The sequence below is a fragment of the Montipora foliosa genome, unplaced genomic scaffold (assembly GCF_036669935.1).
Source record: "Montipora foliosa isolate CH-2021 unplaced genomic scaffold, ASM3666993v2 scaffold_308, whole genome shotgun sequence".
In the NCBI taxonomy this organism is placed as follows: Eukaryota; Metazoa; Cnidaria; class Anthozoa; order Scleractinia; family Acroporidae; genus Montipora; species Montipora foliosa.
In genome coordinates this window covers 40,187-66,988 of record NW_027179609.1, presented here as the reverse complement: position 1 = coordinate 66,988, position 26,802 = coordinate 40,187, and the positions used below count along the sequence as shown (strand labels likewise).

Sequence of the window (26,802 nt, the reverse complement as noted above, 5' to 3'; positions counted from 1 at the left end):
ACAATGCACATTGTGCTTGCTCTGACCTCGTTTTTATTTTCCCTTATAACAAAGTTAATTTTCACGGCGAATTACTTGTCTACGACCATACCACAGGGAAAACACCGGTTCTCGTCCGATCACCGAAGTTAAGCCCTGTCGGGCGGGGTTAGTACTTGGATGGGAGACCGCCTGGGAATACCCCGTGTTTGTAGGCTTCCCTTTTTCCTTCTGTACACTTGATTATCTCAAAAAATCTCAGTTTCCTTTAATGAAAGAACATTCCAAACCAGGTTTTTTGAACACAACATGCCAACGATATGTCAAAGATGAGACATACAACAAAAACAAAATAGTTCACACGAGAAAGTGGAACTTGTATTCCCAAGGAGCGCGTGCGCGCGAGATCTTATCAATCCAACGTTTTATGCATGAAACGTATCTTTTCGTGTGAGCAAAGAACAGGATACGACAAGTAAAAATGCATGCACTGTTATGCATTAGATGGAAGTTAACCTAGCCCGGATGATATGCATACAACGAAGGCTACACACTACAACATTGATCCTGCGAAAACGTGACTTACGTGACGTAGCGCACTTCAAAGTCTTACTGTTCCCTGCTCAACACGGACAGTACGTATGCAAAGGGCCGATAAGACACTATCCTGACCATGAAAGATTTACTTTTATGATAACAATCCAATTAACTGATAACATAGAGAAACCACAAAGTGTTGGCCACAGAAATGTAACGCCAACTGATCTGGCGGGTCCTCAGTTACTCAATGCAAAACGGGCTCTCCAGAACGCAACATAACACAACGCAAAGAAATCTATCGCGATGGAGCAGTACAAACACACATCCACTTACGTTTTCGAAACGATGCACGAGATAAGAGCTCGACCCGCTGGCATTTTCTTGTCTCACTCGTCTATCGATGGAAATCGATGCGGCTGAAATAAACACGTCCTCTCGCTCTCTCTACGGCCAAGAATGAAAGAAATAAAATCACAGTTTTGCAGTGCACCAAGTACGGAACATTCACCTACAATTTCAGCAGTGGAATTCACAAATACAACTCACCTTCCTTAGTCCTTACACCGCCACCGCATCTCCTTCCCTGCCCTGCCTGAAACGTTACCAACAAACCTTCCCATTAGCCAACTTTGCCACCGGGGTTTGGTGCGGGGACTAGCGCGAACGCAGGTCCCCACTACCAGAATTATACGCTCGAGTTACCCACATTTGGGGTAATCGCAAGGGTCAACCCAATCGAAGTGCAATGAAAGAGCCTCACCTTGAGAGGACTGCCTCCCTGATCACAGTGCCTCCCGCGTCAGGTAAGTATGCCTTTTCAACCTCTCCGGAACCGCAAAACGCAACTTGTCTGCGCATACCATGTGGTAATGGGGGTCACGTGCTCCTCGTCCTGTCGTGTCGTGCTGTCCACTCGCTGCTATGCTACCTAGAAAAGAGAAGAGAATGTGAAGGTTGGTTGCTTGGTCATTTGTTCTGCTTTCACTTGATTATTTCTTCCCCAGAGGGAAGTGGGCCACGCTCGGAGGTAGTGCTATACCGAGGCAACCCGTGGCCGGGACGAGGCAAGCCTCTTTTCCACGGCCCAGTTCCAAAAATCAGTTTAATATATGAGCTGCTCGATGAGCAGCGCCCGACAAGGTCGCCAGCCAGAAAGACTCATCCTACAAAGGTAGGTACGCCGTGAAACAAGCAACAGCCCGGGACGATAACAGGACTAAAACTGGGACAGAGAAAAACGACCATTGCAAACAGAGCCGATAATGCCAGACGCACCCCACTGACGATGAAAATAACGTAGACGACGGGGGGGACTTAAAACGCTTAAAAAGGAGAGGTAGATTGAACTTGACACGAGAGCGGACCTTTGCGATGACATCGAGGGCACCAGGCGGCACATTACGGAAACGAAAGTCATTCCGAGCGAGCCAGATAAAATACTTACAGACACCTAGGATGTACATGAAAACACGAGGAACTTGACGGATCTCAGCCGGGTCAAAACCAAACAGCACGTGACGGCAAACCAAAGAGGGGGACGAAGACGAAAAACCAAACAATAGAGACTGTAACCATGAAAGCACACTATGAGCAAGAGGGCAGGAGAAAAACAAGTGAGAAGGACATTCAGAGGCAAGACGGCAAAAGCAAGAAGGGTCGACCGAGTACCCAAAACCGACAAGGCGATCGGCAGTGTACAACACGCCATGGGCGACCTTCCAGTTGAGATCGATCACTGGGCGGTCAAGATTGAAGAAGAACAATTGGGACCAGGTCGAAGGCCAGTAGAGTGAGCCATACAAAGGGAAAAACTTGTCAACACAATGGGAATCGGACGATCCTCAGACAGCAAAAAAACAAATAAACAGAATTTGCAGAGATAGAGGAAACAGCAGCAACATGATGAGGAGACAAAGACGCAATGACAAGGGAGGAACGCCGACGGGAAAAGGAACCACCAGCCAAACGCCAAGCAGACAGAAGAGCAGAGTAAAAAGGGGGAAGGGACTTGGAGGAAAAGGCCTCAGGACGGGACAGAACATCAAGAGCAGGGACACCAAAACGAGAATCACACCAAAAGGAAAAGAAATGGACCCAACTACTCGGAGAAACAGTGAAACGCCGAACCCACTGGACAAGGAGCGCAGAAACTTTAAGACGAAGATCAATGACAGAAAAACCACCAGCAGATGTAGGCTGAACAACAACAGCACGAGAAACCAGATCGCGTTTGCCCTTCCAAAAAAACCCAAAAACCAATTTACAAAGCTCGGAAGAAACCCAAGGGGGGACATGAATTAGGGAGGCAATGTACCAAACCCTAGAAAGGGACAAGGCGTTGATGACGAGAGCTCTCCCGCCGTAGGACAGGGAGCGTTGCCTCCAAGAAGCCAGCACATTCTCCACGGCATCAATCCTAGGACGCCAGTTCACTTCCTCCAAATTCCCAGGCCCAATAAAGACGCCCAGCACTTTGATCTTGGCCGAGGTCCAGTCCAGGGTGACAGGGGGGTCAGTCCTGCCAGACCACGAACCGAGCCACAATCCCTTGGATTTGGACTGATTAAGCTTAGCACCAGAACCCCTTTCAAAAAGAGCATAAACTTCAAAAATAGCAGCAATGGCAATATCAGACGTGACGATGAGAGAGGTGTCATCGGCGTACTGCGAGATCGGAGACAGGGCCCGCGGGGCCCCGGGGACAGAAAGACCAATGATACGTGGATTGGCACGAATGTTAACAGCAAGCACTTCAGAAACTAGAACATATAATAATGGAGACAAAGGACAGCCCTGACGCACGCCACGAGACAAAGGAAAAAACCGAGACAGATAACCATTAACAACTACAGAGCTTTGGACAGCAGAATAGAACAGAACAACCCAACGGACAAAAGATGGGCCAAAACCCATCCTCGACAGAGTAGCACACATAAATGACCAATCCCACTCTATCAAAGGCCTTTTCCTGGTCTAAGGAGAGAACGGCAACCGGGATGTCAGATTCCGTGGCAAAGGCAACCACATCACGCAAAAGAGCAACATTCTCGCCAATAAAACCTGCCAGGAACACCGCAGGTCTGATCCTCACTAACAACCAGATGGATAACTTTGAGAAGGCGCCCAGCAATAACACGAGAAGCAAGCTTATAGTCGACGTTAAGAAGGGAGATGGGGCGCCAGTTACGAGCGTCCAACCGATCTCCCTTCTTAAAGATTAAGGATATGAGACCCCGCCGTTGAGACAAAGACATAGAACCAGACAGATAACACGAATTCAAGACCTCCACTAAATCAGACCCAAGAACGTCCCAGAATTTCAAGTAAAACTCCATGGGGAGGCCATCGACCCCGGGGCTTTACGACGAGCCATGCCAACAAGGGCACGATGACACTCCCCAAGAGTCAGAAAGCCCTCACAAAGATCAGCTTGGGCAGATGAAAGGACCAAGGACACATTACTGAGGAGAAAATCTTGAGCAGCGGAATCCGTAGGACAGGCAGTAAAAAGAGAGGAGTAGAAAGTGGCAAACGAAGAACACAGATCAGAAGGTGTTGAAACAATGGACCCATCAGGGTTCCGAAGCGCAGAAACCCACCGGTCAGCAGACCGTTTCTTCTCTAAACGAAAAAAGTACGCCGATGAGACCTCGCCCTCCTCAACCCATCGGACACGTGACCGTACTTGGGCACCTTGAGCAGCCCTGATGTCATAGGCGGAAAGCTGTTCAAGGGTGGATCGATAAACACCTAAAACAGACAGGCAACCAGCATCAAGCCGTGCCTTGAGGTGTGCCGCCAACCTAGCCAACAAATCACGTGACCAAGAATCTTTCTGCGACCGGCGCACACAGTAAGATACCGTAATGCCCTTGATCTTTGCTTTACCGGAATCCCACCACTTGGAAAGAGAGGAAAAACAGAGCTTACAGTCCTTCCAATCGGCCCAAAAGTCAGAAATAAGGCGACAGTACTCCTCCTCCTCCAGGACTGAGGTATTAAGCTTCCAAAGCCCCGGACCAGGAGGAATAACGTCAGGAACAGTGAGAGAGCAGGACACAGCACAATGGTCTGAAAACGGACACGGAAGAATTTCACAAACAGAGACAGACGCAACCCAGACATAAGGACACCCAATTAGATCTATACGGGAGGAGATAGAGCCATCCGCCTTAGTCCAGGTAAAGGCGGAGGAAGACGGATGGAGGTATCTCCAAATATCAATACAACAGACATCGTCAAAAAGACGACCAAAGGGCAACAACACTCTCACGCGAGGTATCACCGACCACGGAGCCCCACACACGGTCAGCAGCGCGATCAAAGACGGTATTAAAATCGCCGGCGAGGAGGGTGGGAACTGAAGGGTCTAATCGGGAAGAGACCTCGTCCAGGAAGGCATCACGATCAGGGTTGCGATTGGGAGCATAAATGCAAGCAACCCTGAACACAGCGCCACGCAAAGAAAACTCACATAACAAAAAACCGACCACAACTATCAGAGGAAGATTTAACAAGGGACAACACTGGACGAAACAAAACAATACAACCACAAGACTTATTAGAGCCGGGAGACGCCACAACGGAAAGACCAGATGACTGGAACCAGGACTGACACTCACTGAGGGAGATGCAGTGGGCCTCTTGGAGGCACACTACATCAGGAACAACAGGCAAGGAATGAAGCCACTGTACAAACCCAGCTCGCTTAGACTGGTCTCGCAGACCGTTGACATTAACTGAGACAACTGACAGAGCCATAATGGAGTACAGTAAAAGAATAACTATGTACGTGCTTTGCGTTGGGGGAGGGAAACCGACACATCAGGCAAACCTTCGTGCTTCGCAGACTTGACAGTATCAGCTGAAGCACGAGTCTTCGATTTAGTAGAAGAGGGCGCAGCTCCACTCTTCTTAGCCACCTTCGTAAGAGCCTTTCGGGAAGGAGTAACAGAAGAGCTATCAGAGGAGGTCTCAACGGAATCACAACCACGTTTACGAGGAGTGGATACCTCAACCATTTCCACCTCCAAAGGTTCAACAGATTGGGAGGATGGAGGAACACCCGAAGAAACAAGACCGTCGGTACCACCACTAGCAACAGTACCCTTACGACGCACACCTGTATTCTCAGCCACTTTACATGAAGTGCCACCACTTGGTGGTTTTTTAACATTTTCTAATTTTTTAACAGAAGATGCCCGTAAATGCTCACAGCGGACAAGGTGCTCCCAGTCTCATGGCCACGAGATATGGTGGTCCGATTACAATCCGTGCCAAGGAAGGAATGCCCAAAGCCAACCTGAAAGCGAGGCGCACACAACGATCGCCCTTGTACAGTGGGCAGCAGGACCAGCATTGCATGGCACTTGCGTTGACGGCAAGAGGACAAATGCACATTGTGCTTGCTCTGACCTCGTTTTTATTTTCCCTTATAACAAAGTTAATTTTCACGGCGAATTACTTGTCTACGACCATACCACAGGGAAAACACCGGTTCTCGTCCGATCACCGAAGTTAAGCCCTGTCGGGCGGGGTTAGTACTTGGATGGGAGACCGCCTGGGAATACCCCGTGTTGTAGGCTTCCCTTTTTCCTTCTGTACACTTGATTATCTCAAAAATCTCAGTTTCCTTTAATGAAAGAACATTCCAAACCAGGTTTTTTGAACACAACATGCCAACGATATGTCAAAGATGAGACATACAACAAAAACAAAATAGTTCACACGAGAAAGTGGAACTTGTATTCCCAGGGAGCGCGTGCGCGCGAGATCTTATCAATCCAACGTTTATGACATGAAACGTATCTTTTCGTGTGAGCAAAGAACAGGATACGACAAGTAAAAAATGCATGCACTGTTATGCATTAGATGGAAGTTAACCTAGCCCGGATGATATGCATACAACGAAGGCTACAACACTACAACATTGATCCTGCGAAAACGTGACTTACGTGACGTAGCGCACTTCAAAGTCTTACTGTTCCCTGCTCAACACGGACAGTACGTATTCAAAGGGCCGATAAGACACTATCCTGACCATGAAAGATTTACTTTTTATGATAACAATCCAATTAACTGATAACATAGAGAAACCACAAAGTGTTGGCCACAGAAATGTAACGCCAACTGATCTGGCGGGTCCTCAGTTACTCAATGCAAAACGGGCTCTCCAGAACGCAACATAACACAACGCAAAAGAAATCTATCGCGATGGAGCAGTACAAACACACATCCACTTACGTTTTCGAAACGATGCACGAGGATAAGAGCTCGACCCGCTGGCATTTTCTTGTCTCACTCGTCTATCGATGGAAATCGATGCGGCTGAAATAAACACGTCCTCTCGCTCTCTCTACGGCCAAGAATGAAAGAAATAAAATCACAGTTTTGCAGTGCACCAAGTACGGAACATTCACCTACAATTTCAGCAGTGGAATTCACAAATACAACTCACCTTCCTTAGTCCTTACACCGCCACCGCATCTCCTTCCCTGCCCTGCCTGAAACGTTACCAACAAACCTTCCCATTAGCCAACTTTGCCACCGGGGTTTGGTGCGGGGACTAGCGCGAACGCAGGTCCCCACTACCAGAAATTATACGCTCGAGTTACCCACATTTGGGGTAATCGCAAGGGTCAACCCAATCGAAGTGCAATGAAAGAGCCTCACCTTGAGAGGACTGCCTCCCTGATCACAGTGCCTCCCGCGTCAGGTAAGTATGCCTTTTCAACCTCTCCGGAACCGCAAAACGCAACTTGTCTGCGCATACCATGTGGTAATGGGGGTCACGTGCTCCTCGTCCTGTCGTGTCGTGCTGTCCACTCGCTGCTATGCTACCTAGAAAAGAGAAGAGAATGTGAAGGTTGGTTGCTTGGTCATTTGTTCTGCTTTCACTTGATTATTTCTTCCCCAGAGGGAAGTGGGCCACGCTCGGAGGTAGTGCTATACCGAGGCAACCCGTGGCCGGGACGAGGCAAGCCTCTTTTCCACGGCCCAGTTCCAAAAATCAGTTTAATATATGAGCTGCTCGATGAGCAGCGTATCAGATATTAAGCTGATAAGAACAGATTTTTTTTTTTTTTGTCAAAAGAGCGTTTATTCACAAATAAAAATGGAGCAATTACATATTCAGGAATACAAAAAAGTCTACAGAGTTACAAAGCCGGAGTAAGCAGCTAGCCGTAAGGGCCAGGGGCCCTAACGATAAAGTCCATGAACTGCGCAAGTTCCTTAAAGAGAGCCCCGGATTACAGGCACCGCAAACAGCGCGCGGACAAAGCAAAACGAGAATTAAATGTACGCCTAAATAGTAACGCTAGGAAGACCGTTCTCTACGGTGCAAAAGCCTGGGAGAGACCACAAAGAAGAAAAGCGACTGTCTGAAAGGCGAAAGTGATCGAGCTTAATTCGACTACGGAGATCGCCAGAAACAAAACGGATAATAGCCCGATGATCTTCTTTACCGTTATAAAAGGTGGCCTTATTGCGAAAAAGCCAAACACCGTAGAGAATGGTCTTGATAATGTGGCGCGCAATGCGAGCCCTCTTTGTAACGAGAGGGGGCCAAATAAAAAAGAACACGAAGGGGACATTTAAGGTAAGCCGAAAGCCTAGCACACGATCTAAAATTGGGGAAAAACGGGACCAAACCCGCTTAACCCGAGGGCAATGCAAAAAACAATGATCTATAGTCTCTCGTCTAGGGCAAGAAGCACAGAAAGCCGAGTTAATATATCCCCAATTAGCAAGGGAATCGCGAACCTTAACACCGCGGAGAGCGATTAGCCACAAGAGATCATTTTTAGGATTTTCGGTAAGAGAATCTCGAACGAGAGACCAATGATCATTGAGTGAAAAAGAAGAGCCACAAACCTGGGTCCAAACTCTATGCAAGATAGGGGAGGAGGAATTCGAGGAAAGTAGTTTCAAATATAAACGCTTAGAAGTTAAGTCGCAATTACCAACGGATAAAAGAGTTTCGAGACAGCGGGCGTAAAAAGGAGACGGAAAGCAGGCAGAAGGGGCAAAATTATCGCGCAAACAGTTCCACTGGGGGCGAAGAGAAGACAAACGTCTACCAACAAAATATTTACAAAGATAAAAACTAGAATCGTGAGGCGAGTCCAAAGTAAAAGCCATCCCCGCTAACTGCAAGGCAAGGCACTTAACACTAAAGTTAATAATACCTATACCCCCTTGCGCAGCGCTTAAATATAAAGTATTACGAGCAACCGTCTCAATTTTACAACCCCAAAGAAAAGGCCAGATGAAACTATTGATACGGGAAAGGACCCAGGCAGGGGGAAGCAAAACCCTAGCTAGATACATCAGCTTACTTAACCCTAAGGTGTTAATAAGGAGAGCCTTGCCTAGGAAGGACAAAGAACGAGATCTCCAAAGATTGAGGGACTTCTCTAGTTTGTTTAGTTTAGGTTGCCAATTATCATTCTCAACAGGGATAGTACCAAAAAAGACCCCAAGAATTTTCATTTTCTTGACCCAAGTAAGTCCAAGGGGTTCGTCAGTCCGAGAACGCCAAGCACCGAGCCACATGGCCTCCGTTTTCGACTTATTTAGCTTAGCTCCAGAACCACGTTCGTAAACACTAACACAATCAAAAAGCTTATTTAGAGAGAAAAGGTCTTTCAAAACAGCAGTAGTGTCATCAGCATAAAGGCGAACCTTGGCCTGCAAACCCCTTGCACCAGGAAGTAAAAACCCCTCAATCTCAGGAGATCTACGGATCAGGTTAGCAAGAACTTCTACACATAAAACATAAAGTAGAGGAGAGAGAGGATCCCCCTGACGGACGCCCCGTTCAAGGGGGATACTCTCAGTAAGCCAATCGTTAAGGATGATACGCATGCAAGCACCATTATAAAAGGTACTAATCCAGCGACAAAAATCAGAACCAAAACCGTAAACATTAAGCAGCTCTAGAAGGAAGACGCGATCGACTCGGTCGAAGGCTTTTTCTTGATCTAAACTAATCAAAATAGCAGACTCATTTGTTTGCTCAATGTGGCTCAAAACATCGCGCAACAAACTCACATTAGAGAAGATTGAACGACCCGGAACAGAGCAAGATTGATCAGGGGAAACTATGTGATGCATAACCGAAGAAAGACGAGTTGTGATAGCTTTAGAGATAATCTTATAATCCACATTGAGCAAAGAAATGGGCCTCCAGTTTTTCAAATTCTTAATATCCCCACGCTTCTTATAAATAAGGCGAGTAACGCTTCCTTTCATAGAATCCGAAAGTTCAGAGTCATGGAAACATTGGTTTGCGACTGATAGCAAAAGGGGGCCCAGAATGTCCCAAAAACGCAAGTAAAATTCGACAGACAAACCATCAGAACCAGGTGACCTTCCTAGGCTAAGGCTCCTTAATGAAATAGTCAATTCATCTAAAGTTAAAAGTCCCTCGCATGAGTCGCGCAGAGGAGGAGAAAGCGAAGAAGGAATAGAATCAAAACAGGATTGTTTACACACAGGATCAATAACCTCTTGCGAGAAAAGATTTGAATAAAAGCGCACGTGCGCACGTTCAATCTCCTCCCGAGTGAAAACTTCAATGTCATTATCATTCAAAATGGAAGAAACGTTATTACGGTCTAAGCGCTCACGTTCTAACTTGAAGAAGAAGCGTGAAGGCTTCTCGCCCTCCTCAAGCCACTGGACGCGAGAACGGATTTTAGAGCCTTCCAAAACACGCAAGGTAAGAGCATTCAGTTCAGATTCAAGCCGAGAAATTTCAGGGGCGACCGAAAGGTCGCCACAGACAAGACGGCGCTTGAGACCAATTATTGCATTAGTTATAAGGACGCGCTCATGCGAGAGACTTCTACGTTTATTCTTAGCGAAGGAAATAATTTCCGAGCGAATAGAGTCCTTAAAAAAGTCCCACCAACATTTGACTGACGGAAAATAGTCAACGCAATCGGAGAGCTCGCGAATCTTAGCATCAAAGGAAAGACAAAAATCGCTATCATTCAAAAGGGAGGAATTAAATTTCCATAAGCCCGGACCACGCATATAATTAGACTCCAATTTTAAAGAAAGATTAACAAAATCATGATCAGAAAAGGCGCAAGGAGAAATGTCACAGGACTGAACTAAGGGGAATAAATTTCGGGAAACAAAAAATTTGTCAAGGCGCGAGCCGATGGAAAAATTAGAATTAAACCAAGAGCACGCTCGGACACGGGGATGCAATTTGCGCCAAGCATCTTCAAGGTAAAGTGAACGACGAAAGTCAGAGAGGTATTTTGCAATGGAAACATTGCCACCAAATTTATCTAAATCAGATTCATAGCAATTGAAATCACCGGCAATAATAGTAAAATCAGCAGGAAGGCAGAAAGCATGCAGATTCTCGAAAAACACTTTTCGGTCAGTCAAAAGGGTGGGCGCATAAATATTAATAATATTAAACTTACGATTATTATACTCAACGAGTAAACTAAGGACACGTCCATCATGATCTCTACGCCAAGATAAAACTTGACCATCAAAACGATCGGAAATCAAAATAATAACACCAGCCTGTTTACCAACAGCAGGGGACCAAAAAGATGGCCCACTCCAGTCAGCAACCAGGGAATTAAAGGCAACAGGATCAGATATTAAAGTTTCCTGAATGCAGATAATACCGAAACCGAAACGAACATAATCAAGCAAAGCTTTCCGAGTAGCCCGATTAGAACCACGTGAATTAATTGAAATTAAATTAAATATAGAGGTCATGATGGACGGCTTTTTTTCGTAGGCACACGCGAAGGATTCGTTGACTTACGAACAGGCACAATGGTTGGAGTGACATTAGCAGGTGTCCGGCTGGATCCTCTCTTGACAGCTCGTCCCAACGTACGAGTTGGGAAAAGGTCAGGCGCAGGAGTATAATCATCTGAGTCAGAATCATCAGAAACGACGAGAGGATGGTCACCAGGGTCAGAAAGCAGCGGGCGAGAGGTCTGTAAAGGCGAATCAGCATCAAGGTCAGGATCAGTATCGTCAGAAGCAACGTCAACGTCAAGATCAGGAACAGCATCAGGAACAGGGTCAGCGACAGGGGCAGGAACATTATCAGGATCGGAGTTGTCATCAGGGTAATCAGGAAAGGAGTCAGGCGGAGGATCGGCAACATCCATAGCATAGGCTACTTCGGCATCGGAGGCAGCTTCTACCAAGGCTGGATTAGAGGGCGCATAGGAAGCCAAAATACTCTGGGACTGAGAAAGGTCAGAAGAAAGAGGAGGGGAAGATTGTATCTGCGAAGGGGCCGAGTGCTCAGAAGAAGGCTGCAAAGAGGAAGACTGCGACGAGGATTGGGAAGAGCAGGATGAAGATAGTTGGCTAGTAGGCTGCGAAGGTCGATTAGAGGGCTGAACAGCAGGTTGAAGGTCAGGAGACGGCTGGGGAGGAGGGTCATCCGGCTTGTCAGCATCTCGGTAAGATCGAGGACGGCGATGCCACGAATGCTGACAATCGATAGCCTTATGGCCTTGGTCACGACACACACAGCAGAAATCCTCTTCAGGGCATTCCTTAAACATATGACCAACGTGCTCGCAATTGTAGCAGAAGGTATTAGGGCAATCCTTAGCCATATGATCGGGGAGGTTGCACTTTCGACAAGTAGGCGTCTGATTGTCATGACGAACACGGACTAGAACCCGGCCAAAACGAAGAAAGGAAGGGATAGATTTGGACAGGACCATACCAAAGACCCGAGTTCCATTGTCCAACGCAGGGTAGTTCTGGTGTTTACTACGTCGAGTAAACTTCACAGTACCATAGGGAGCAAGACGCATATGAAGCGCAGAATCAGGAAGCTCATAAGGAGCACCAAAAACAGCAACATAGACGATACGGGGATTACCAGAAGCTGTAGGGGCACCAGAGCGGAGGAAACGAGGCACCAACGATGAAGCCCGAAGAAAGGTGTTACGATAATCTTCTTTGGCAAAGGTGACACACACTTGCTGCGGGGAAACCCATTGGACGCAGCGAACAGCAGCAGAAGGGATCTGGCAGGTCTCTAGGTCGGCAAAAAAATCCTTTAAAGCAAAGTCGCCATCAGGTTTCGGAAAAAAGGCAGAACACGGTCTCTCTGGCAAGCGGTTGTAAACAGAAAAATTCTCTCTCTCAAAGGTAGACGGAACAAAACGGCTGCGAACAGGAGGATTATTGACGAGCGGAACAGGGTCACCAGACCCGGCAGTGACACCAGCATATGACATAACAGTATCCGATGAGGCAGCAGCAATATCAGAGGAAGGATTCACAACAACATTCTCAGAAACATGATCCATAGGGGCGTCGCCCCAATTAACACGTGTATCAGTATCAGCATCCATGGAATCGCAATAGCAAGGATACCACAAGGAACGAAAAACCTACTACCAAAATGGTAGGGCTTCGCCCTGGGAGAACCCACAAAACATCGGCCAAAAAGACTTAGCCAAAAGGCCGAGAAGCGATGCCCGTAAATGCTCACAGCGGACAAGGTGCTCCCAGTCTCATGGCCACGAGATATGGTGGTCCGATTACAATCCGTGCCAAGGAAGGAATGCCCAAAGCCAACCTGAAAGCGAGGCGCACACAACGATCGCCCTTGTACAGTGGGCAGCAGGACCAGCATTGCATGGCACTTGCGTTGACGGCAAGAGGACAAATGCACATTGTGCTTGCTCTGACCTCGTTTTTATTTTCCCTTATAACAAAGTTAATTTTCACGGCGAATTACTTGTCTACGACCATACCACAGGGAAAACACCGGTTCTCGTCCGATCACCGAAGTTAAGCCCTGTCGGGCGGGGTTAGTACTTGGATGGGAGACCGCCTGGGAATACCCCGTGTTGTAGGCTTCCCTTTTTCCTTCTGTACACTTGATTATCTCAAAAAATCTCAGTTTCCTTTAATGAAAGAACATTCCAAACCAGGTTTTTTGAACACAACATGCCAACGATATGTCAAAGATGAGACATACAACAAAAACAAAATAGTTCACACGAGAAAGTGGAACTTGTATTCCCAAGGGAGCGCGTGCGCGCGAGATCTTATCAATCCAACGTTTATGACATGAAACGTATCTTTTCGTGTGAGCAAAGAACAGGATACGACAAGTAAAAAATGCATGCACTGTTATGCATTAGATGGAAGTTAACCTAGCCCGGATGATATGCATACAACGAAGGCTACAACACTACAACATTGATCCTGCGAAAACGTGACTTACGTGACGTAGCGCACTTCAAAGTCTTACTGTTCCCTGCTCAACACGGACAGTACGTATTCAAAGGGCCGATAAGACACTATCCTGACCATGAAAGATTTACTTTTTATGATAACAATCCAATTAACTGATAACATAGAGAAACCACAAAGTGTTGGCCACAGAAATGTAACGCCAACTGATCTGGCGGGTCCTCAGTTACTCAATGCAAAACGGGCTCTCCAGAACGCAACATAACACAACGCAAAAGAAATCTATCGCGATGGAGCAGTACAAACACACATCCACTTACGTTTTCGAAACGATGCACGAGGATAAGAGCTCGACCCGCTGGCATTTTCTTGTCTCACTCGTCTATCGATGGAAATCGATGCGGCTGAAATAAACACGTCCTCTCGCTCTCTCTACGGCCAAGAATGAAAGAAATAAAATCACAGTTTTGCAGTGCACCAAGTACGGAACATTCACCTACAATTTCAGCAGTGGAATTCACAAATACAACTCACCTTCCTTAGTCCTTACACCGCCACCGCATCTCCTTCCCTGCCCTGCCTGAAACGTTACCAACAAACCTTCCCATTAGCCAACTTTGCCACCGGGGTTTGGTGCGGGGACTAGCGCGAACGCAGGTCCCCACTACCAGAAATTATACGCTCGAGTTACCCACATTTGGGGTAATCGCAAGGGTCAACCCAATCGAAGTGCAATGAAAGAGCCTCACCTTGAGAGGACTGCCTCCCTGATCACAGTGCCTCCCGCGTCAGGTAAGTATGCCTTTTCAACCTCTCCGGAACCGCAAAACGCAACTTGTCTGCGCATACCATGTGGTAATGGGGGTCACGTGCTCCTCGTCCTGTCGTGTCGTGCTGTCCACTCGCTGCTATGCTACCTAGAAAAGAGAAGAGAATGTGAAGGTTGGTTGCTTGGTCATTTGTTCTGCTTTCACTTGATTATTTCTTCCCCAGAGGGAAGTGGGCCACGCTCGGAGGTAGTGCTATACCGAGGCAACCCGTGGCCGGGACGAGGCAAGCCTCTTTTCCACGGCCCAGTTCCAAAAATCAGTTTAATATATGAGCTGCTCGATGAGCAGCGCGTATCAGATATTAAGCTGATAAGAACAGATACTACACTTGATCTTAGCCAAAAGGCCGAGAAGCGATGATGCCCGTAAATGCTCACAGCGGACAAGGTGCTCCCAGTCTCATGGCCACGAGATATGGTGGTCCGATTACAATCCGTGCCAAGGAAGGAATGCCCAAAGCCAACCTGAAAGCGAGGCGCACACAACGATCGCCCTTGTACAGTGGGCAGCAGGACCAGCATTGCATGGCACTTGCGTTGACGGCAAGAGGACAAATGCACATTGTGCTTGCTCTGACCTCGTTTTTATTTTCCCTTATAACAAAGTTAATTTTCACGGCGAATTACTTGTCTACGACCATACCACAGGGAAAACACCGGTTCTCGTCCGATCACCGAAGTTAAGCCCTGTCGGGCGGGGTTAGTACTTGGATGGGAGACCGCCTGGGAATACCCCGTGTTGTAGGCTTCCCTTTTTCCTTCTGTACACTTGATTATCTCAAAAAATCTCAGTTTCCTTTAATGAAAGAACATTCCAAACCAGGTTTTTTGAACACAACATGCCAACGATATGTCAAAGATGAGACATACAACAAAAACAAAATAGTTCACACGAGAAAGTGGAACTTGTATTCCCAAGGGAGCGCGTGCGCGCGAGATCTTATCAATCCAACGTTTATGACATGAAACGTATCTTTTCGTGTGAGCAAAGAACAGGATACGACAAGTAAAAAATGCATGCACTGTTATGCATTAGATGGAAGTTAACCTAGCCCGGATGATATGCATACAACGAAGGCTACAACACTACAACATTGATCCTGCGAAAACGTGACTTACGTGACGTAGCGCACTTCAAAGTCTTACTGTTCCCTGCTCAACACGGACAGTACGTATTCAAAGGGCCGATAAGACACTATCCTGACCATGAAAGATTTACTTTTTATGATAACAATCCAATTAACTGATAACATAGAGAAACCACAAAGTGTTGGCCACAGAAATGTAACGCCAACTGATCTGGCGGGTCCTCAGTTACTCAATGCAAAACGGGCTCTCCAGAACGCAACATAACACAACGCAAAAGAAATCTATCGCGATGGAGCAGTACAAACACACATCCACTTACGTTTTCGAAACGATGCACGAGGATAAGAGCTCGACCCGCTGGCATTTTCTTGTCTCACTCGTCTATCGATGGAAATCGATGCGGCTGAAATAAACACGTCCTCTCGCTCTCTCTACGGCCAAGAATGAAAGAAATAAAATCACAGTTTTGCAGTGCACCAAGTACGGAACATTCACCTACAATTTCAGCAGTGGAATTCACAAATACAACTCACCTTCCTTAGTCCTTACACCGCCACCGCATCTCCTTCCCTGCCCTGCCTGAAACGTTACCAACAAACCTTCCCATTAGCCAACTTTGCCACCGGGGTTTGGTGCGGGGACTAGCGCGAACGCAGGTCCCCACTACCAGAAATTATACGCTCGAGTTACCCACATTTGGGGTAATCGCAAGGGTCAACCCAATCGAAGTGCAATGAAAGAGCCTCACCTTGAGAGGACTGCCTCCCTGATCACAGTGCCTCCCGCGTCAGGTAAGTATGCCTTTTCAACCTCTCCGGAACCGCAAAACGCAACTTGTCTGCGCATACCATGTGGTAATGGGGGTCACGTGCTCCTCGTCCTGTCGTGTCGTGCTGTCCACTCGCTGCTATGCTACCTAGAAAAGAGAAGAGAATGTGAAGGTTGGTTGCTTGGTCATTTGTTCTGCTTTCACTTGATTATTTCTTCCCCAGAGGGAAGTGGGCCACGCTCGGAGGTAGTGCTATACCGAGGCAACCCGTGGCCGGGACGAGGCAAGCCTCTTTTCCACGGCCCAGTTCCAAAAATCAGTTTAATATATGAGCTGCTCGATGAGCAGCGTATCAGATATTAAGCTGATAAGAACAGATTTTTTTTTTTTTTTTTATAAAAAGATTTTATTCAAATCCTTCAGGTAAAAAAAAAAAACGTTCAAGTTTCACAAATCAAAGTAACATATCCATAATCATCTGAGACGTGATAAATGCCTGTCTTCCTTGAATACGGTGGTTTCAAAAAGCCTCGCGCTGGAGCCCTAACGACAAAGTCCCTGAACTGAGCAGTTTCCTTGAAGAGATCCCCAGCTTTCGTCAAAAATTCTTTCCTTGTACTAAAGAAAAACCATAATCTTCTGATCATCCAAAATCCTTTACTCTGGAGCCCTAACGACAAAGTCCCTGAACTGAGCAGTTTCCTTGAAGAGATCCCCAGCTGTCTTCAGAAAAACCTTTCATTGTACGAAAAAAAACATAATCTTCTCATCATGCAGAAAAACTGTGCTTCCAAAATCCTTTACTCTGAAGCCCTAACGACAAAGTCCCTGAACTGAGCAGTTTCCTTGAAGAGATCCCCAGCTTTCTCCAAAAAAACCTGTCCTTTTACAAAAATCGTGTTCCGAAATTCCATAGTCCAGTGTCCAGTTCCTAATTTTCATTCCACAGTTCCTTAACCTTGAGTTCAGTGAGACAATACAATGCTTCCAAAATTTCTTCAAAATCTTCAAACCTAGAGAACAAAAATCATAATCCGGTGATCCAGTCCATAGTCACGTTTTGCAAGTAACAGGGCCCAATACACATTTGAAATAAAACCATTTAAGGAGTCCAGTCCGGTTAAACAAAAGGAGACAAAACAAAACAAAAGCGCCTAGTGATCGCTCCCCGTGAGAACGGACACACAGCCGAAACTGTTCCGTGCCCGCCTCATACGGCCCTAGAAAAGAATACCAGAGTACAATGGCACTCGACCGTAGCCTTCCGGCAAGAACAGATACTACACTTGATCTTAGCCAAAAGGCCGAGAAGCGATGCCCGTAAATGCTCACAGCGGACAAGGTGCTCCCAGTCTCATGGCCACGAGATATGGTGGTCCGATTACAATCCGTGCCAAGGAAGGAATGCCCAAAGCCAACCTGAAAGCGAGGCGCACACAACGATCGCCCTTGTACAGTGGGCAGCAGGACCAGCATTGCATGGCACTTGCGTTGACGGCAAGAGGACAAATGCACATTGTGCTTGCTCTGACCTCGTTTTTATTTTCCCTTATAACAAAGTTAATTTTCACGGCGAATTACTTGTCTACGACCATACCACAGGGAAAACACCGGTTCTCGTCCGATCACCGAAGTTAAGCCCTGTCGGGCGGGGTTAGTACTTGGATGGGAGACCGCCTGGGAATACCCCGTGTTGTAGGCTTCCCTTTTTCCTTCTGTACACTTGATTATCTCAAAAAATCTCAGTTTCCTTTAATGAAAGAACATTCCAAACCAGGTTTTTTGAACACAACATGCCAACGATATGTCAAAGATGAGACATACAACAAAAACAAAATAGTTCACACGAGAAAGTGGAACTTGTATTCCCAAGGGAGCGCGTGCGCGCGAGATCTTATCAATCCAACGTTTATGACATGAAACGTATCTTTTCGTGTGAGCAAAGAACAGGATACGACAAGTAAAAAATGCATGCACTGTTATGCATTAGATGGAAGTTAACCTAGCCCGGATGATATGCATACAACGAAGGCTACAACACTACAACATTGATCCTGCGAAAACGTGACTTACGTGACGTAGCGCACTTCAAAGTCTTACTGTTCCCTGCTCAACACGGACAGTACGTATTCAAAGGGCCGATAAGACACTATCCTGACCATGAAAGATTTACTTTTTATGATAACAATCCAATTAACTGATAACATAGAGAAACCACAAAGTGTTGGCCACAGAAATGTAACGCCAACTGATCTGGCGGGTCCTCAGTTACTCAATGCAAAACGGGCTCTCCAGAACGCAACATAACACAACGCAAAAGAAATCTATCGCGATGGAGCAGTACAAACACACATCCACTTACGTTTTCGAAACGATGCACGAGGATAAGAGCTCGACCCGCTGGCATTTTCTTGTCTCACTCGTCTATCGATGGAAATCGATGCGGCTGAAATAAACACGTCCTCTCGCTCTCTCTACGGCCAAGAATGAAAGAAATAAAATCACAGTTTTGCAGTGCACCAAGTACGGAACATTCACCTACAATTTCAGCAGTGGAATTCACAAATACAACTCACCTTCCTTAGTCCTTACACCGCCACCGCATCTCCTTCCCTGCCCTGCCTGAAACGTTACCAACAAACCTTCCCATTAGCCAACTTTGCCACCGGGGTTTGGTGCGGGGACTAGCGCGAACGCAGGTCCCCACTACCAGAAATTATACGCTCGAGTTACCCACATTTGGGGTAATCGCAAGGGTCAACCCAATCGAAGTGCAATGAAAGAGCCTCACCTTGAGAGGACTGCCTCCCTGATCACAGTGCCTCCCGCGTCAGGTAAGTATGCCTTTTCAACCTCTCCGGAACCGCAAAACGCAACTTGTCTGCGCATACCATGTGGTAATGGGGGTCACGTGCTCCTCGTCCTGTCGTGTCGTGCTGTCCACTCGCTGCTATGCTACCTAGAAAAGAGAAGAGAATGTGAAGGTTGGTTGCTTGGTCATTTGTTCTGCTTTCACTTGATTATTTCTTCCCCAGAGGGAAGTGGGCCACGCTCGGAGGTAGTGCTATACCGAGGCAACCCGTGGCCGGGACGAGGCAAGCCTCTTTTCCACGGCCCAGTTCCAAAAATCAGTTTAATATATGAGCTGCTCGATGAGCAGCGGCAGTGCCCCATGAATTGCGGGGGCTTGGGCAATCACGGGCCATGTGGCCCTCCTTCTTACAATTCAGACACTTGCCTTTAAGCGGGCAATTCTTGGCGACATGGGCCCCGTGACAGATGTCACATTCGGCCGGCTGCCCAACATACCATGTCTTAACCGCATACCCACCGACATCCAGGGAACGAGGTATGCGGCAACGGCGACCATTCTCACAACCCGGGTACCAGTGGACAGGCCTACCAAATCAGGGTAGTGCTGATGACGGATGTCCCGCACCTCCCCGAACCCGCTCAAAACAACCAACAGAGGAGCATTGTCCTCTTCGAAAGGGTAGTGGTACACGAGGACATTCTGTACTCGCGGCCCACTCCTAACAACATTACATGCGACGTCACCGATGGTGACACGGTCAAACTGCTCGATCTCAGCTTTGGCCTCAGGGCTTCAAAAGCAACTTGCACACGCTCTTGCCGGGCATGAATTGCACCGACTTAACTGTAAATTTACGGCCAAAACGTTCATCAATTAACTTGGCAACATCAAAGCGGCTTAGTGTAGCCGGCAATCCAGAAATATCCAGCACTACAGTGCGCTTAAGAGCACGAACCATAATGGACACAGGAACCCCAAGGGTCAAGAAGAAGACAGCTAGGAAAGACTCGGCTTACCCTGGGTTAGGACGAGGTGTCCAGCATGAGTCCCCAGGCGGGTCACCGAGAAAGACAGGAGAAGGTCTTACCAAGATCCTGACTTGACACTTCCCAGTACTTGATCTTCTTCCCACGAAAGTTTCCCCAAAAAGGTACCACAAGGATCAGCAAGGCTTCACAAGGAAAACCGGGTACGTACCACAAACGTAAGCAGCTCCAAAAAGGAAAACTATAGCCCGCGTCAGGTAAGTATGCCTTTTCAATTCTCCGGGCGCAAAACGCAACTTGTCTGCGCATACCATGTGGTAATGGGGGTCACGTGCTCCCGTCCTGTCGTGTCCGTGCTGTCACTCGCTGCTATGCTACCTAGAAAAGAGAGAGAGAATGTGAAGGTTGGTTTGCTTGGTCATTTGTTCTGCTTTCACTTGATTATTTCTTCCCCAGAGGGAAGTGGGCCACGCTCGGAAACATAACAGAGGGCCGCTATACCGAGGCAACCCTCGTGGGACGACGAGGCAAGCCTCTTTTCCACGGCCCAGTTCCAAAAATCAGTTTAATATATGAGCTGCTCGATGAGCAGCGTATCAGATATTAAGCTGATAAGAACAGATATAGGACTTGATCTTAGAAAAGGCGCGATGCCCATAAATGCTCACAGCGGACAAGGTGCTCCCAGTCTCATGGACACGAGATATGGTGGTCCGATTACAATCCGTGCCAAGGAAGGAATGCCCAAAGCCAACCTTGAAGCGAGGCGCACACAACGATCGCCCTTGTACAGTGGGCAGCAGGGGAAGCATTGCATGGCACTTGCGTTGACGGCAAGAGGACAAATGCACATTGTGCTTGCTCTGACCTCGTTTTTATTTTCCCTTATAACAAAGTTAATTTTCACGGCGACATTACTTGTCTACGACCATACGGACAGGGGAAAATCTCCGGTTCTCGTCCGATCACAAGTTAAGCCCTGTCGGGCGGGGTTAGTACAGGATGGGAGACCGCCTGGGAATACCCCGTGTTGTAGGCTTCCCTTTTTCCTTCAGTACACTTGATTATCTCAAAAAATCTCAGTTTCCTTTAATGAAAGAACATTCCAAACCAGGTTTTTTGAACACACTGATGCCAACGATATGTCAAGATGAGACATACAACAAAAACAAAATAGTTCAGACGAAAGTGGAACTTGTATTCCCAGGGGGGCGCGTGCGCGCGACGATCAGAAAATCCAACGTTTATGACGGAAACGTATCTTTTCGTGTGAGCACAGACTCAGGATACGACAAGTAAAAAATGCATGCACGGAACAGCAGGACTGGAGTGGGAGACCCCAGGCCTGCTTACATTACGAGGAAGTTAACCTAGCCCGGATGATATGCATACAACGAAGGCTACAACACTACAGCATTGACACCTGCGAAAACGTGACTTACGTGACGTAGCGCACTTCAAAGTCTTACAAATCCCTGCTCAACACGGTTGACAGGCATGCCACACACGCCGATAAGGACACTATCCTGACCACAAAGATTTACTTTTTAGGACGGGAATCCAATTAACTGATAACGTTGAGAAACATAAGGAGAGCACAGAAATGAACGCCATTTGATCACGGGTCCTCACTCACTCAATGCAAAACGGGGACGAACGCAACATAACACAACCAAAGGAAAACTCGATGGAGCAGTACAACTTCGACATTAGACACTTCAAAAGGCAGATCACGGATAGCTACCCGCTGAACGGATTGTCTCATTGGAAACGGTAACGGGATGGAACCTCGATGCGGCCGAAATAGAACACGTCCTCTCGCCTCTCTCTACGGCCACGGACTTGAAAGAAATAAAATCACAGTTTTGCAGTGCACCAAGTACGGAACAGCACCTACAATTTCAGCAGTGGAATTCACAAAGCAACGCACCTTCCTGTGGGACGACACCGGAGCCGCAGCGGACCTTCCCTGATCTCAGCTGGAAAATACCAACAAACCTCTTCCCATTAGCCATACTTTGCCAGCAGGGTTTGGTGCGGGGACTAGCAAGGACGCAGCTTTCCACTACCAGAAATTATACGCAGTTACCCAACAAAGACAAATCTGCCAAGCCCCCAACGAAGTGCAATGCAAGAGACACTCACTTGAGCGGACTGCAACCCTGAATCACAGTGCCTCCCGCATCAGGTAAGTATGCCTTTTCAACCTCTCCGGAACCGCAAAACGCAACTTGTCTGCGCATACCATGTGGTAATGGGGGTCACGTGCTCCTCGTCCTGTCGTGTCGTGCTGTCCACTCGCTGCTATGCTACCTAGAAAAGAGAAGAGAATGTGAAGGTTGGTTGCTTGGTTGGTCATTTGTTCTGCTTTCACTTTGATTATTTCTTCCCCAGAGGGAAGTGGGCCACGCTCGGAGGTAGTGCTATACCGAGGCAACCCGTGGCCGGGACGAGGCAAGCCTCTTTTCCACGGCCCAGTTCCAAAAATCAGTTTAATATATGAGCTGCTCGATGAGCAGCGTATCAGATATTAAGCTGATAAGAACAGATACTACACTTGATCTTAGCCAAAAGGCCGAGAAGCGATGCCCGTAAATGCTCACAGCGGACAAGGTGCTCCCAGTCTCATGGCCACGAGATATGGTGGTCCGATTACAATCCGTGCCAAGGAAGGAATGCCCAAAGCCAACCTGAAAGCGAGGCGCACACAACGATCGCCCTTGTACAGTGGGCAGCAGCACCAGCATTGCATGGCACTTGCGTTGACGGCAAGAGGACAAATGCACATTGTGCTTGCTCTGACCTCGTTTTTATTTTCCCCTTATAACAAAGTTAATTTTCACGGCAAATTACTTGTCTACGACCATACCACAGGGAAAACACCGGTTCTCGTCCGATCACCGAAGTTAAGCCCTGTCGGGCGGGGTTAGTACTTGGATGGGAGACCGCCTGGGAATACCCCGTGTTGTAGGCTTCCCTTTTTCCTTCTGTACACTTGATTATCTCAAAAAAATCTCAGTTTCCTTAATGAAAGAACATTGCAAACCAGGTTTTTGGAACACAACATGCCAACGATATGTCAAAGATGAGACATACAACAAAACAAAATAGTTCACACGAGAAAGTGGAACTTGTATTCCCAAGGGAGCGCGTGCGCGCGAGGTCTTATCAATCCAACGTTTATGACATGAAACGTATCTTTTCGTGTGAGCAAAGAACAGGATACGACAAGTAAAAAATGCATGCACTGTTATGCATTAGATGGAAGTTAACCTAGCCCGGATGATATGTATACAACGAAGGCTACAACACTTTAACATTGATCTTCCTGCGAAAACGTGACTTACGTGACGTAGCGCACTTCAAAGTCTTACTGTTCCCTGCTCAACACGGACAGTATGTATTCAAAGGGCCGATAAGACACTATCCTGAACATGAAAGATTTACTTTTTATGATAACAATCCAATTAACTGATAACATAGAGAAACCACAAAGTGTTGGCCACAGAAATGTAACGCCAACTGATCTGGCGGGTCCTCAGTTACTCAATGCAAAACGGGCTCTCCAGAACGCAACATAACACAACGCAAAAGAAATCTATCGCGATGGAGCAGTACAAACACACATCCACTTACGTTTTCGAAACGATGCACGAGGATAAGAGCTCGACCCGCTGGCATTTCTTGTCTCTCACTCGTCTATCGATGGAAATCGATGCGGCTGAAATAAACACGTCCTCTCGCTCTCTCTACGGCCAAGAATGAAAGAAATAAAATCACAGTTTTGCAGTGCACCAAGTACGGAACATTCACCTACAATTTCAGCAGTGGAATTCACAAATACACTCACCTTCCTTAGTCCTTACACCGCCACCGCATCTCCTTCCCTGCCCTGCCTGAAACGTTACCAACAAACCTTCCCATTAGCCAACTTTGCCACGGGGTTTGGTGCGGGGACTAGCGCGAACGCAGGTCCCCACTACCAGAAATTATACGCTCGAGTTACCCACATTTGGGGTAATCGCAAGGGTCAACCCAATCGAAGTGCAATGAAAGAGCCTCACCTTGAGAGGACTGCCTCCCTGATCACAGTGCCTCCCGCGTCAGGTAAGTATGCCTTTTCAACCTCTCCGGAACCGCAAAAACGCAACTTGTCTGCGCATACCATGTGGTAATGGGGGTCACGTGCTCCTCGTCCTGTCGTGTCGTGCTGTCCACTCGCTGCTATGCTACCTAGAAAAGAGAAGAGAATGTGAAGGTTGGTTGCTTGGTCATTTGTTCTGCTTTCACTTGATTATTTCTTCCCCAGAGGGAAGTGGGCCACGCTCGGAGGTAGTGCTATACCGAGGCAACCCGTGGCCGGGACGAGGCAAGCCTCTTTTCCACGGCCCAGTTCCAAAAATCAGTTTAATATATGAGCTGCTCGATGAGCAGCGTATCAGATATTAAGCTGATAAGAACAGATACTACACTTGATCTTAGCCAAAAGGCCGAGAAGCGATGCCCGTAAATGCTCACAGCGGACAAGGTGCTCCCAGTCTCATGGCCACGAGATATGGTGGTCCGATTACAATCCGTGCCAAGGAAGGAATGCCCAAAGCCAACCTGAAAGCGAGGCGCACACAACGATCGCCCTTGTACAGTGGGCAGCAGGACCAGCATTGCATGGCACTTGCGTTGACGGCAAGAGGACAAATGCACATTGTGCTTGCTCTGACCTCGTTTTTATTTTCCCTTATAACAAAGTTAATTTTCACGGCGAATTACTTGTCTACGACCATACCACAGGGAAAACACCGGTTCTCGTCCGATCACCGAAGTTTAGCCCTGTCGGGCGGTTAGTACTTGGATGGGAGACCGCCTGGGAATACCCCGTGTTGTAGGCTTCCCTTTTTCCTTCTGTACACTTGATTATCTCAAAAAATCTCAGTTTCCTTTAATGAAAGAACATTCCAAACCAGGTTTTTTGAACACAACATGCCAACGATATGTCAAAGATGAGACATACAACAAAAACAAAAATAGTTCACACGAGAAAGTGGAACTTGTATTCCCAAGGGAGCGCGTGCGCGCGAGATCTTATCAATCCAACGTTTATGACATGAAACGTATCTTTTCGTGTGAGCAAAGAACAGGATACGACAAGTAAAAAATGCATGCACTGTTATGCATTAGATGGAAGTTAACCTAGCCCGGATGATATGCATACAACGAAGGCTACAACACTACAACATTGATCCTGCGAAAACGTGACTTACGTGACGTAGCGCACTTCAAAGTCTTACTGTTCCCTGCTCAAACACGGACAGTACGTATTCAAAGGGCCGATAAGACACTATCCTGACCATGAAAGATTTACTTTTTATGATAACAATCCAATTAACTGATAACATAGAGAAACCACAAAGTGTTGGCCACAGAAATGTAACGCCAACTGATCTGGCGGGTCCTCAGTTACTCAATGCAAAACGGGCTCTCCAGAACGCAACATAACACAACGCAAAAGAAATCTATCGCGATGGAGCAGTACAAACACACATCCCACTTACGTTTTCGAAACGATGCACGAGGATAAGAGCTCGACCCGCTGGCATTTCTTGTCTCACTCGTCTATCGATGGAAATCGATGCGGCTGAAATAAACACGTCCTCTCGCTCTCTCTACGGCCAAGAATGAAAGAAATAAAATCACAGTTTTTGCAGTGCACCAAGTACGGAACATTCACCTACAATTTCAGCAGTGGAATTCACAAATACAACTCACCTTCCTTAGTCCTTACACCGCCACCGCATCTCCTTCCCTGCCCTGCCTGAAACGTTACCAACAAACCTTCCCATTAGCCAACTTTGCCACCGGGGTTTGGTGCGGGGGACTAGCGCGAACGCAGGTCCCCACTACCAGAAATTATACGCTCGAGTTACCCACATTTGGGGTAATCGCAAGGGTCAACCCATCGAAGTGCAATGAAAGAGCCTCACCTTGAGAGGACTGCCTCCCTGATCACAGTGCCTCCCGCGTCAGGTAAGTATGCCTTTTTCAACCTCTCCGAACCCGCAAAACGCAAACATTGTCTGCGCATACCATGTGGTAATGGGGGTCACGTGCTCCTCGTCCTGTCGTGTCGTGCTGTCCCACTCGCTGCTATGCTACCTAGAAAAGAGAAGAGAATGTGAAGGTTGGTTGCTTGGTCATTTGTTCTGCTTTCACTTGATTATTTCTTCCCCAGAACGAGGGAAGTGGGCCACGCTCGGAGGTAGTGCTATACCGAGGCAACCCGTGGCCGGGACGAGGCAAGCCTCTTTTCCACGGCCCAGTTCCAAAAATCAGTTTAATATATGAGCTGCTCGATGAGCAGCGTATCAGATATTAAGCTGATAAGAACAGATACTACACTTGATCTTAGCCAAAAGGGCCGAGAAGCGATGCCCGTAAATGCTCACAGCGGACAAGGTGCTCCCAGTCTCATGGCCACGAGATATGGTGGTCCGATTACAATCCGTGCCAAGGAAGGAATGCCCAAAGCCAACCTGAAAGCGAGGCGCACACAACGATCGCCCTTGTACAGTGGGCAGCAGGACCA

General features: G+C 47.4%; 21 non-coding genes and 4 pseudogenes across 21 annotated transcripts; 8 read left to right on the top strand and 17 right to left on the bottom strand.

The window, feature by feature from the left end:
• The first annotated feature begins 77 nt into the window (after nt 1–77).
• On the top strand, nt 78–197 carry LOC137987097 (5S ribosomal RNA). Its single transcript, XR_011120274.1, has one exon. It is a non-coding gene; the product is annotated as a 5S ribosomal RNA (ribosomal RNA).
• A 970-nt stretch (nt 198–1,167) lies between these two features.
• On the bottom strand, nt 1,168–1,330 carry LOC137987119 (U1 spliceosomal RNA). Its single transcript, XR_011120294.1, has one exon. It is a non-coding gene; the product is annotated as a U1 spliceosomal RNA (small nuclear RNA).
• A 194-nt stretch (nt 1,331–1,524) lies between these two features.
• Nucleotides 1,525–1,698, bottom strand: LOC137987140 (U2 spliceosomal RNA; annotated as a pseudogene).
• A 4,287-nt stretch (nt 1,699–5,985) lies between these two features.
• On the top strand, nt 5,986–6,104 carry LOC137987094 (5S ribosomal RNA). Its single transcript, XR_011120272.1, has one exon. It is a non-coding gene; the product is annotated as a 5S ribosomal RNA (ribosomal RNA).
• A 974-nt stretch (nt 6,105–7,078) lies between these two features.
• On the bottom strand, nt 7,079–7,242 carry LOC137987112 (U1 spliceosomal RNA). Its single transcript, XR_011120287.1, has one exon. It is a non-coding gene; the product is annotated as a U1 spliceosomal RNA (small nuclear RNA).
• Nucleotides 7,243–7,436: 194 nt separating this feature from the next.
• On the bottom strand, nt 7,437–7,618 carry LOC137987135 (U2 spliceosomal RNA; annotated as a pseudogene).
• A 5,657-nt stretch (nt 7,619–13,275) lies between these two features.
• On the top strand, nt 13,276–13,394 carry LOC137987093 (5S ribosomal RNA). The gene has a single exon (XR_011120271.1). It is a non-coding gene; the product is annotated as a 5S ribosomal RNA (ribosomal RNA).
• Nucleotides 13,395–14,370: 976 nt separating this feature from the next.
• On the bottom strand, nt 14,371–14,534 carry LOC137987110 (U1 spliceosomal RNA). Its single transcript, XR_011120286.1, has one exon. It is a non-coding gene; the product is annotated as a U1 spliceosomal RNA (small nuclear RNA).
• Nucleotides 14,535–14,728: 194 nt separating this feature from the next.
• LOC137987132 (U2 spliceosomal RNA) lies at nt 14,729–14,922 on the bottom strand. Its single transcript, XR_011120306.1, has one exon. It is a non-coding gene; the product is annotated as a U2 spliceosomal RNA (small nuclear RNA).
• Nucleotides 14,923–15,192: 270 nt separating this feature from the next.
• Nucleotides 15,193–15,311, top strand: LOC137987092 (5S ribosomal RNA). Its single transcript, XR_011120270.1, has one exon. It is a non-coding gene; the product is annotated as a 5S ribosomal RNA (ribosomal RNA).
• Nucleotides 15,312–16,287: 976 nt separating this feature from the next.
• On the bottom strand, nt 16,288–16,451 carry LOC137987109 (U1 spliceosomal RNA). The gene has a single exon (XR_011120285.1). It is a non-coding gene; the product is annotated as a U1 spliceosomal RNA (small nuclear RNA).
• Nucleotides 16,452–16,645: 194 nt separating this feature from the next.
• LOC137987134 (U2 spliceosomal RNA) lies at nt 16,646–16,828 on the bottom strand. Its single transcript, XR_011120308.1, has one exon. It is a non-coding gene; the product is annotated as a U2 spliceosomal RNA (small nuclear RNA).
• Nucleotides 16,829–17,553: 725 nt separating this feature from the next.
• On the bottom strand, nt 17,554–17,737 carry LOC137987089 (U2 spliceosomal RNA). The gene has a single exon (XR_011120267.1). It is a non-coding gene; the product is annotated as a U2 spliceosomal RNA (small nuclear RNA).
• Nucleotides 17,738–18,004: 267 nt separating this feature from the next.
• LOC137987091 (5S ribosomal RNA) lies at nt 18,005–18,123 on the top strand. Its single transcript, XR_011120269.1, has one exon. It is a non-coding gene; the product is annotated as a 5S ribosomal RNA (ribosomal RNA).
• A 976-nt stretch (nt 18,124–19,099) lies between these two features.
• On the bottom strand, nt 19,100–19,263 carry LOC137987108 (U1 spliceosomal RNA). The gene has a single exon (XR_011120284.1). It is a non-coding gene; the product is annotated as a U1 spliceosomal RNA (small nuclear RNA).
• A 194-nt stretch (nt 19,264–19,457) lies between these two features.
• Nucleotides 19,458–19,674, bottom strand: LOC137987087 (U2 spliceosomal RNA; annotated as a pseudogene).
• Nucleotides 19,675–20,679: 1,005 nt separating this feature from the next.
• On the bottom strand, nt 20,680–20,874 carry LOC137987137 (U2 spliceosomal RNA). The gene has a single exon (XR_011120310.1). It is a non-coding gene; the product is annotated as a U2 spliceosomal RNA (small nuclear RNA).
• Nucleotides 20,875–21,142: 268 nt separating this feature from the next.
• Nucleotides 21,143–21,261, top strand: LOC137987103 (5S ribosomal RNA; annotated as a pseudogene).
• Nucleotides 21,262–22,617: 1,356 nt separating this feature from the next.
• Nucleotides 22,618–22,809, bottom strand: LOC137987128 (U2 spliceosomal RNA). The gene has a single exon (XR_011120302.1). It is a non-coding gene; the product is annotated as a U2 spliceosomal RNA (small nuclear RNA).
• Nucleotides 22,810–23,077: 268 nt separating this feature from the next.
• On the top strand, nt 23,078–23,196 carry LOC137987090 (5S ribosomal RNA). The gene has a single exon (XR_011120268.1). It is a non-coding gene; the product is annotated as a 5S ribosomal RNA (ribosomal RNA).
• Nucleotides 23,197–24,173: 977 nt separating this feature from the next.
• On the bottom strand, nt 24,174–24,337 carry LOC137987107 (U1 spliceosomal RNA). Its single transcript, XR_011120283.1, has one exon. It is a non-coding gene; the product is annotated as a U1 spliceosomal RNA (small nuclear RNA).
• A 195-nt stretch (nt 24,338–24,532) lies between these two features.
• Nucleotides 24,533–24,724, bottom strand: LOC137987126 (U2 spliceosomal RNA). Its single transcript, XR_011120301.1, has one exon. It is a non-coding gene; the product is annotated as a U2 spliceosomal RNA (small nuclear RNA).
• A 267-nt stretch (nt 24,725–24,991) lies between these two features.
• Nucleotides 24,992–25,108, top strand: LOC137987102 (5S ribosomal RNA). Its single transcript, XR_011120279.1, has one exon. It is a non-coding gene; the product is annotated as a 5S ribosomal RNA (ribosomal RNA).
• Nucleotides 25,109–26,088: 980 nt separating this feature from the next.
• On the bottom strand, nt 26,089–26,251 carry LOC137987115 (U1 spliceosomal RNA). Its single transcript, XR_011120290.1, has one exon. It is a non-coding gene; the product is annotated as a U1 spliceosomal RNA (small nuclear RNA).
• Nucleotides 26,252–26,453: 202 nt separating this feature from the next.
• On the bottom strand, nt 26,454–26,646 carry LOC137987131 (U2 spliceosomal RNA). The gene has a single exon (XR_011120305.1). It is a non-coding gene; the product is annotated as a U2 spliceosomal RNA (small nuclear RNA).
• Between the last annotated feature and the right edge of the window lie 156 nt (nt 26,647–26,802).